Here is a 10,994-nt window from a genome sequence, read left to right on the forward strand (position 1 = left end):
TATGTTATGGGAAGAAACTTGTCTTGCGTCATTACCCCCACCCTTAGGACAAGTTTCTTGTTTATGTGATGAGGGCGTCTCTTAATAAAAAGAGCGGAAAAGCAGGCCAGACTTTAGTGTAGCCTTGGTGTACAGCCTGGCCGCACTCCGCGTAATATTTGATTTTCTGTCTCACTGGTGTTTCTTGACTCTGTTTGTCTTGTTAAAGGTTTGAAAAATGTTTGGAGGAGAAAATACCCAACATTGACTGGGGGCTCGTCCGGGATCTCAACAACACCGGAGGTGTCCGGCGGAGGTCGTCAAGTCCAGACGTAAATCCTTGGCCAAGGTCTGATCGATCGATTGATCGTGTCTGCAATTGTCGACCACCGTTGGCATCGTCTGGTTGACGAGATTTTCCCGAAGAAGACAGACAGGAAGTCGAGTCAGTGAGTAAAATTTCTTTGTAAACAGTACTGAGTGAGTGGTGATCAGATCACATAAAACAGTTAAATTCCGCAAGCGATGATACAGAATCGCCTGTTAATGCAAAGCAGTTAAACTCTGTAAGGAGGGTGCGGACTCCTCTGTTTTAATACGCGTACCGGTAGGGGATAAAAGTGATCACATAAAACAGTTAAACTCCGTAAGCGATGATACAGAATCGTCTGTTAATGAAACACAGTTAAACTCTGTAAGGAGGACGGACTCCTCTACGGTTGCGAGGGACGCAAGTAGTTAAATTCCGGAAGGAGGATACGGACTCCTCTGTTTTAATACGTAAAGGAAATCCCGGGTAGAAATACGTGCACTGTAAAAAAGTAGTTAAATTTGGCAGGGACGGCGGAGTCCCCTAAGGCAGGACATTAGTTAAATTTCACGGGAGGGCGAGCTCCCCTGACATAAGAATACGCGTACGATTATTAGGAGTGTTTCTATGTGTAAATAGTGTTTTGCGCAAGTGTAATAACTGTGTGAAAGTGTAATACTTTGGACAACGTTAGTGACAACCGTGCGTGTGGAAGCAGAGGCAAGTGATTCCGCTTCCTACGGGGAGGTGAAAGGAATCAACCACACGACGGCAAATTAATTGTCACGTCCAAAGAAAGTGTGAAAACTTCAGATTTAGAACACCCTAGGTGTGCCCCCGTCTGAAGTCCAAATTATAACAAGGGATAATAAAAATGGGGGGTAAGACGTCTAAAAATAAGGAAAATTTATCAACTGACGACTGGAAAGTTATGGAGGCAAAAAATCCAAAAGCAACAAAGAAATTGGAGACCTGGATAAATAAACATGACTTTGACGGACGACTGAACCTGATCAGTATACAGAAGCTAAAGAAGGAGTTAGAACGGGAACATAAAGGTGATGAGAAAAAGATGCAGAAAGTAGGGGCAGATTTAGTGGCATTTTGGGAGGAAGAAGCAGAGAACAGACAGAAAGGAGCAGAGAAGCGACGATTAGAGAAAGCAAGGAAAAAGAAAGCTGTAGGTAAGGCAGAAGAAGATGTGATAATTCAGCACAGAGAGCCAGAACAGCCTCAACAATCACCGCCGGCTGGATCGTCGGTGACAAAGAGACCTTTATCTCCTCTACCAGAGGATGACGATGTACCGCCACCACAGTATGATTTGGCGGTAAAACCTAAGGTAAAAAGAGAAAAACCAGAAAAACCACAAACACGCAGTCAAGCGAAAGTGCCTACAGCCCCTCCCATGGTGGAACATAGTGATCAGGGAGGTGCCTATCCTATGATAGAAGTACCAAATCCTCGTGCAGGAACAGCAGGACAGCTACCAACCATGCTCGTTTATCGGACATGGAATGCTGATGATATCAAAGCAGCAGTCGACATGATACCATCGCCACATGTCGATATTGAGGGATTTATGCAGGATATAGAAAACATTAGAACATCTTACCACCTTAATGGACCTGAAGTCCAACAGGTGTGGATGAAAGCATGTGGCCCTAAATGGAGTCAGGTACGCGGAGACTGGAATCCTGCAGATCAACAAGGCGTGCCACTGACACATGATGATCTAGTCTTGAAAACAAGAGTGGAAGCTATGATTACACGTGCAAAAGGAGTGTTAGGACCAAAGATAAATTATACTGAAATTACCAGGACAACTCAGAAAGAAGGAGAGCCATGGACAGAGTTTAGGTGCAGATTTGAGAATGTGTTTAGGGTCCATAGTGGCATATTGCCAGAAACACCTGTGTATGAACAACAATTGAAAAACGCTCTGATCCAACATTCCAATAAGGATATAAAAGCTTGGATACAGAAACATTGGATTGGATTGCCTACAGGCACATTGGAAGACACACATACACACTGCTGTCATGCAGAAGAAGTCTTAAAGCAGAAAAAGACAAGAAACAGCGACAAAGGAGTGTATGTAGCACATGGAGATGACGAAATATATTACCAGCAGGGTAACTTAAGACAGCAGAAGCAGTGCAAACGCCCCAAAAAGCCATGGCAAAATAGACAAGGTGGACAGCCACAACGTCAAGGACCATGGCAACCACAACAGCAGCCCAGACAGGGAGGGCCACCACGTGGTCCCCTGATTTGTTGGAACTGTGGAAGAGAGGGACATATGTATAGAAATTGTCCGAATCCACCTACTGAGGGAGCAGCAGGAGGAATTCCACAACGGAATAATCCTCCTCAGCCACAGTATCCACAATGACTAGAATCCATAATCCATGATTCCACATCATATAGGCAGTCTGATTGCGATATGGATCTGTGTGCCTTGCTGGGAAATCCGGTACCAAAACCAGAAGTGACTTTGTTGGTAAATGGACGACCAGTGACATTCCTTTGTGATACAGGAGCATGTAGAACCACATGTAATGACAACATACCTGTCCATCAATTAAGCAACGAACTCTTTAGGGTTCGCTCTGCAAATGGACAAACATCAGACGTCCCTATCACCAAACCCATAACGTTGACAGATCCATTTGGCCTGACGTGTACTATGTCAGTGTTAAGCATGCCACAATGTCCAGTTAACCTCCTAGGACGAGACGGATTGACTGCATTGGGCTTGTCCATAATTGTGGAACAAGGGAAATTAGTTGTTGAACGCACAGGAGGCGTTAACATGGTAAGAGAAGAAAGCGCTGACCCCACATTCCACTATTACTATACATTTGACATCTCAGAAGAAGATGCTGCAGGATGGGGTAAAGATGTCGTCTTGCAAGCGACAGCCCTACTAAAAAATCCTGAACAACAGATGTCACCACCTGACCTGCATGTCACAATGTGGCATAAAGATCCTCCAGGTCCGGATGGTGACTATGAAACTAAATTGAAAAATGTTTCACCTGTGAAACTGACAATGACCGATTTGATTCATGATGGCAACTCAATAGCCGTCATAACAGTAACAGGCGCCACTGAAGATGTATCAAAATTGAAATTCACAGGTATGCCATTACATATGTCACTTTGTAAGCCATATTTGACAGAATGGCAAGAATTGGGACTGACAGTCATAACAGCTTTGTCAGCCTCTGATTGGAGTAGAGTTGGCCCACGAACGGAGTTCAGTCCATCAACCAAGTTGTATAAAGTGCTAGTTAATGTCTCATTGGTGCTGACAGCTGGAACACACATTGATGCGTCCACTTCACAATCCTGAGTGTTTCAGTTGAGTCCTGAAGAGGATGCTCTTCTCTCTTCAGTACCGTCAGGATTGTGGACAACAGGTCCTTCAGACGTAGGACTGATTAAAAATGCACAACCTGTAGTTATAAGGCCAAAAACAGAATACAGACCATGTGTAAGACAGTATCCATTGAAACCTGATGCAATTGAAGGAATCAGGCCAGTAATAGAGGATTTATTAACAGCAGGAGTAATAGTGCCATGTCCAGATTCACCATGTAACACACCCATATTTCCTGTGAAAAAGGCTCCGCCCTCAGTGGGGTGGAGAATGATTCAAGATCTGCAGGCAGTAAATGCTGCTGTGATTAAAAGAGCACCATGTGTCCCAGATCCACACACCTTGTTAAATTCGCTGAGACCAAATTCTAATAGTTTCTCAGTAATTGACATAAGTAATGCATTTTTCTCTGTGCCAGTACACCCAGATAGTCAATTCTGGTTTGCTTTTACCTTTAAAGGACAACGATATACATTCACCAGATTACCGCAGGGTTACGCAGAGAGTCCAACTATTTATTCTCAAGTCATGTCAGCATGTTTAGCCAATTTCGTTCCACCGGCAGATAGCCAACTATTAGTGTATGTTGATGACATTTTGATTGCCTCTGACACACGAGAAAACTGCATAACTGACACAGTAGCATTATTATGTTTCTTATTTGACAATGGCCACAGAGTGAGTAGAAACAAAGTTCAGTTGTGTAGGGATAAAGTAAAATATTTAGGACATGAGTTATCAGCCACAGGGCGCACGATCCTGTCTGACAGGAAGGAAGCAATTTTGCACGCTCCAAAACCACAAACCAAAAAGCAGATGATGTCATTTCTTGGATTGACAAATTACTGCAGGGCATGGATTCCTTGCTATGCAGAGTTGACTAGTCCACTTTCTGATTTGATGTACAAAGATGATATTTCAATGTCAACCGTGTTGGAATGGAACAAAGATGCTGAGGAAGCCTTTGTAAAAGTAAAACAAACATTAGTGTCATCCACAGTTTTGGCACTACCAGATTATAGTAAACCATTTACTCAAACAGTTGATTGTAAGAATAAGTTCATGACTAGTGTTTTGGTTCAAGTGTATGGCTCAAAATTGAGGCCAGTTGCCTACTACTCATCTAAATTGGATGCAGTAGCAAGTGCTTTACCACCATGCGTACAGGCTGTTGTTGCGGCCTCTATGGCTGTTCAAAGTAGCAGTAATGTTGTTCTATTCCATCAGTTGACATTGAAAGTTCCACATGCAGTCTCTGCACTTTTGTTGCAGACAAACATGAGCCTTTTGTCCCCAGCAAGACATCTTTCGTGCATGTCCTTGCTATTATCACAGCCACACCTTACGATAGAGCGCTGTACAACATTGAATCCCTCCACATTGATACCTTTACCTGAGGATGGTGAGCCGCACAATTGTCTTGATGTAGCAACAGTTTGTACAAAAGCACGCCCAGACCTCCGGGACACACCCATCCCAAACAGTACAATCGTGTATGTGGATGGTTCTTCCACCAAAAATGCTTATGGACAAACACAATCTGGATATGCTGTCGTCACAAATTCAGAAGTATTAGATTCTGCTTCATTGCCATCGTCATTTTCAGCACAAGCAGCTGAATTAGTTGCTTTAACTGCAGCTTGCTATCTGTTTCAAGGTACGGCCGTATCAATTTATACAGACAGCCAGTACGCTTTCAGCACAGTGCATGTGTTTGCAAAACTGTGGGAGGAGCGTGGAATGGTGACATCATCTGGAAAGCCAGTGACTCATGCCACTCTCCTAACTGCCCTACTGCAAGCTGTGAAGTTGCCTCAACAAATTGCTATATGCAAATGTGCGGCTCACACTAAAGGCTCTGACAGTGTTTCAAAAGGAAATGATTTTGCTGACAGAGTAGCAAAAGAGGCAGCAGCAGCTTCTTCTATTTTTGTTATACAGGAAACAACTCCAGATTTGTATATAGGTCGTACACTGCTTGCTGATATGCAACAGCAGGCAACAGACAGAGAAAAACAAATGTGGATAGCTAAAGGCGCTACGTATGCAAATGACTTGTACGTATGACCACAAAAGAAACCCATATTGCCAAAAAATATGTTTAAATGGGCAGCTATTATGAGCCATGGCGTGACGCATGTCTCATCAGGGGGTATGATATCGCAATTGCAATCTATTTTTTGTCTTTATGGGTTCGATGCATATGCAAAACAGCATTGTAGAGCATGCATGATATGTGCAAAACACAACTCACAAGGCAATTTGAGACCCCAAAGAGGTAAATTTCCAACACCACAATATCCCTTTCAAGTGATTCATATGGATTATATACAGCTGAGTAAACATGAAGGGAAGGAATTTTGTTTAGTCATAATTGATGCCTTCTCAAAATGGGTAGAATTGTTCCCTACAAAACATGCAGATTCACTTACAGTGGCTAAAGCATTATGCAAAGACATCATCCCACGATTTGGAATACCAGAAACAGTCTATTCAGATAACGGAGCGCATTTTGTTAATGCAATAGTGCAATACGTAGGAGAAGCACTACAGGTTAATCTCAAAAATCATTGTGCTTATCATCCACAAAGCGCCGGATTAGTGGAAAGGATGAATGGAACAGTAAAAACAGACTTAGAAAGACAATGGAGGAAACAGGCAGACCATGGACACATTGTGTAGATTTGGTAAAAATGTATATAAACATAACTAGTACCATGGGTTGACACCGTATGAAACATTGTTTGGCAGAAAATATCGATTGCCATATTATGGACAAATTTGGGATGTACCTGAGGAAGCCAATTTGGCGGATTACATGAGAAAAATGTTAGAAGGACAACGAGGGAGAGTTCCAAACACTGATGATCCCATTTCTCCACAGGAGGACCCTAAAGTGGTACCTGGAGACTGGGTGTTGATAAGAAGCATCAAGAGAAAACACTGGCATTCACCTAAATGGGAAGGGCCCTATCAAGTACTACTCACAACACCCACAGCTTTGAAAATTGGGGAAAGAAGTACATGGATTCATTTAACTCACTGTAAGAAAGTCATTTCTGCAGACACAGACAAACAGTAAGAACAGTAGGACAAGACTAGTAATAGTGTGTGAGCTTGGTGTTAAGATCCAGGTTAGACACGAAAGCTAGCAGAAGACATTAAGAAGCCACTGTTCTGAACATAGGTGTGCTGTAGTGTGCAGAAATGGCGAAAGAAAAAGATAAAAAGAAAGGGGGTTTCTGGACCCCACGGACAGTCCTTGTTATGCTACTTTTCTTTTTTGAATTGGTATTATTATTAAAAGCCATGAGCACGGGACATGATAATAAGGATCACATCCGCAGATTGCAGAGACCAAAAAGAAGTAACAAGACCCCAGTCCGATAATCAATGCCACAGTACATAGCTGTGATGGGAATAATGCATACCGATTTGGTGTACAGGCCTGCATTCCTAGAAATACTTCTGTGATCATCTCTGTACCATATAGTGCTCTTATCCATGGAATGCCGGATGGTGACAGAGGGACTAATTACGGAAATAGTTTCTCATGGTATATGACCAACGATCAACAAGATAGGAGATGGGAAACGTTGGTAGCCGATGAATGGAGTAGATGGACACCAAGATGGGCACAAACCGAGTGGGCTAAGTACCAGAGTCAAAGTCTCAAAATGTATCAAACAGATGATAAGCTGTCTATAGTGGTGAATACCACAGAAAAAGGAACCATATTCCCACCTGATATAGAGGGAGACTGTTGGTTGTTCCTCCTTTGGGTATACAAACAAGGAAAAGATCCGTATTTCCATTTCTTCCTCTGTGAAACAGATAGAGTACAGCAACCAATATTGACCGACTTAAGTACGTCAAAGGGGGTGTCCATACAAGCAAAGGGGGTGCCCATACAAGCAAAGGGGGTGTCTGTACAAGGCACAAAAGACATGAAGGCAGATGACTGGTTCCTAGTAACTACAGGAATTAGTGGACAAAATAACAATTGGCTTTTAATGGCAGAACAAGCAGGACTAGCAGCAAAGAAGGACTGTGTTGTGTGTATGGGACCCAGACCTATATTACAGGTAATACCGGCAGCATTACCCAAAGACTGTCTACTGACTGCTATGACACAGACATACATTGCGGCAAACAACAAATGTTCTAAGTGGGACAAGATCTATCCAGTGACCAAATTGACTAAGATTAAACCTTTATTCTCAAGCAAAGTTGGGCATGCTAACCATACATGTGTACACTTGACAGGGACAAGTAAGACTTTGGGTAGCTTAAACCACACCGCCTGGTGTAAGAATGTGGTCCATAGTACTCCCACATTCAAACCTGTCGGGAGGAGTGACGTATGGTGGTGGTGTGGGGATAACAGAATCTTTGACAGACTGCCACGAAATGTGTCAGGTTATTGTGCATTAATATCATTATTGTTACCAGTTGAAGCCATACCCATGACCCCTGAAGACGTTACGACATATGCAGCCTCTCTTATTCCTGAAGATTGGCAGAAAGACGTAGCCAGACATAGAGTGAAAAGAGATTGGAAAGGAGTGGGAAATCCAACATATATTGACGCAATAGGAGTCCCCAGGGGAGTGCCTGACGAGTATAAACTGGTTAATCAAATAGCAGCTGGATTCGAATCTTCCATCTGTTGGTGGTGCTCCATTAATAAAACGTGGACAGAATAAACTACATCCACTACAATGTACAGAAATTAGGAAATTGGACTGAGGAAGGATTTAAGGCTGTCCATTCACAGTTAGAAGCCACGTCCCTTATGGCCTTCCAGAATCGCATTGCTCTGGATATGTTGTTGGCAGAGAAAGGAGGTGTTTGTGCCATGTTCGGAGAACAATGCTGCACATTCATTCCCAACAACACAGCTGCAGACGGCAGTCTCACTCAAGCCATTGACGGGCTGAGAACGTTGAACAGGAAGATGAAAGAGCACAGTGGAGTAAACACCGAAGGCTGGGATTGGTGGCTGGAAGGGATGGGAAAATGGAGGTCTTTGATTTCTTCACTATTAGTGTCTATAGCAGTATTTGCTGCAATTCTAACATTGTGTGGATGTTGTTGTATTCCATGTCTCCGAGGCCTTGTAAATAGAATGATAACCACAGCAATAAGTCCAGGACCAGGAGGGGGTCCAGCATCATATCCACTTCTGGGGACAGATGACGACAAGGAGGACGATGGCTCTCCTGACCTGTACCCAGACCAATGGAAGTATGATGACCCAGACACCGATGATGGTGACAATGATGACATCACCTCTGGGGTGTAAGCCTATAGAGAAAACATACCATGATGAACCTCTTAGTGAAAATCTCAAAAAGAAGTGCTAAGCTGAGTGATGCCTACTGTATGTTTAACAGGCGATAAACAGGAGGGGAATGTTAAAGATTTTGTATATATGTTATCACTGTTAAACGTTTGTACATTTGTCTTCTTTCTCATGAGAACGGTGTTGTGCTGTTTTGCACTTCACCCTGAGAACGTACGTGTTATTCAACCTTGTTTTAGCTTTGTCTTCTTTCTCATGAGAACGGAGATGTGCTGTTTTGCACCTGTCTTAATGCAATCCTGAGAATTCAATTTTGTTTTAGCACTCTGGGGTCAATCTGAGCTGGGAATGAAGGACTGGATGTACTTATTGTTATAACATAACTTTGTTTTCGCAGCCTCTAACGACTGGGAGCAAGAGAACGTTTTGACTATTGTGATGTGGTGTTTAGTGTGAAGGAGTGTGGAAGACAGGACACTTCAGGCAGATGCAGAACAGCTGATACCTGCAACAGACGAACGAGATGTGCTGACCTGAAGTGTTCTTCCTTACAGCTGCACTTGACGTATGCGTTTATGTTATGGGAAGAAACTTGTCTTGCGTCATTACCCCCACCCTTAGGACAAGTTTCTTGTTTATGTGATGAGGGCGTCTCTTAATAAAAAGAGCGGAAAAGCAGGCCAGACTTTAGTGTAGCCTTGGTGTACAGCCTGGCCGCACTCCGCGCGTAATATTTGATTTTCTGTCTCACTGGTGTTTCTTGACTCTGTTTGTCTTGTTAAAGGTTTGAAAAATGTTTGGAGGAGAAAATACCCAACAGCAGGCATACCTCAGGCTGGCATGGTGTCTATGATAATTGTGTTGTCATCAACTGGACTTCCTACCGAAGACATATCTCTGCTCTTGATTGTGGATTGGATTCTGTAAGTACATATACACGCCTCTGTATTGGTTCATTATTTTTAAAATGGTCTCAGTCAGAAACAACCTCAGTGGACCTGTAGAACATGTTACATTCTGCTCTCAAGAACCCATGTCCTGGAAAAGCAGGTTTAAAGAATTTATGGATGAAACTCGTGTCCTCCCATTTATCACTAGTGATCGCTTGAGAACTGCCACTAATGTTCTGGGTGACTGCATTGGCGTCGGCGTCGTGCAACATCTCTCCCAAGATGATTTAAAGAAGAATGCACCCGTAGAGGAACCTGCAGAGGAATCTTTGAATTGGTCATTAATTCATCAGACTTGAAAGATAAGATGCATGATGTGGTGATGCTGAAGACAACTGATATGTAATGAGATACTGAAATATTTTAAGTTGGGGTACGGGGGTATTTTCTAGATTTTACTATGTTTTCAGTTATTCCCATTTTGAGGTACATTTTATTTGTGTGTGTGTGTGTGTGTGTGTGTGTGTGTGTGTGTGTGTGTGTGTGTGTGTGTGTGTGTGTGTGTGTGTGTGTGTGTGTGTGTGTGTGTGTGTGTGTGTGTGTGTGTTTGGGATGTCCTTATTATGACAACTTGACATTAAAAAAATATACATGTATTTGTGTCTTTATGGCAAGCTGACATGATGACTATTAGGTAGCACTTTGTAATAATTACACCTCATTTAGTCTTAATTAAGCATGAATAAATACATAATGAATTAGTAACAAATAATTAAGAATGACTCATACTTACTAAGTAATTAACTAATACATTTAATTAATGCTTTACTTCTAATGAATAGTCTCCTGCATTATGTGTTTACCAAATTTTTCTATACCTAATAAACCATGAACAAACTATTTGTAAGTGCAAGTATGTATGTATTATTACGCCATGAGTTAGACATGTATTAATGATTCAGAAGTGTCTGAATAAATGATTTACCAATTGTGCAATGCATGTATAATTCACACAGTTGCCAATCCCGAGCAGGGCGAGGCGGCAGAGCTTAGCGAGGATGTGTGAGTGTGTTCTCACAGTCCATCCAGCTCAGTTTCTGCCATGACCACAAACCAGACGTACGT

The 10,994-nt window shown here is 42.5% G+C and overlaps 1 pseudogene; it reads left to right on the top strand.

The window, feature by feature from the left end:
• LOC117521679 overlaps window positions 1-10,288 on the top strand; it is a 53,793-nt pseudogene extending 43,505 nt beyond the window's left edge.
• Window positions 10,289-10,994: the final 706 nt, after the last annotated feature.

The sequence above is a fragment of the Thalassophryne amazonica genome, chromosome 12 (assembly GCF_902500255.1).
Source record: "Thalassophryne amazonica chromosome 12, fThaAma1.1, whole genome shotgun sequence".
NCBI lineage: Eukaryota > Metazoa > Chordata > Actinopteri > Batrachoidiformes > Batrachoididae > Thalassophryne > Thalassophryne amazonica.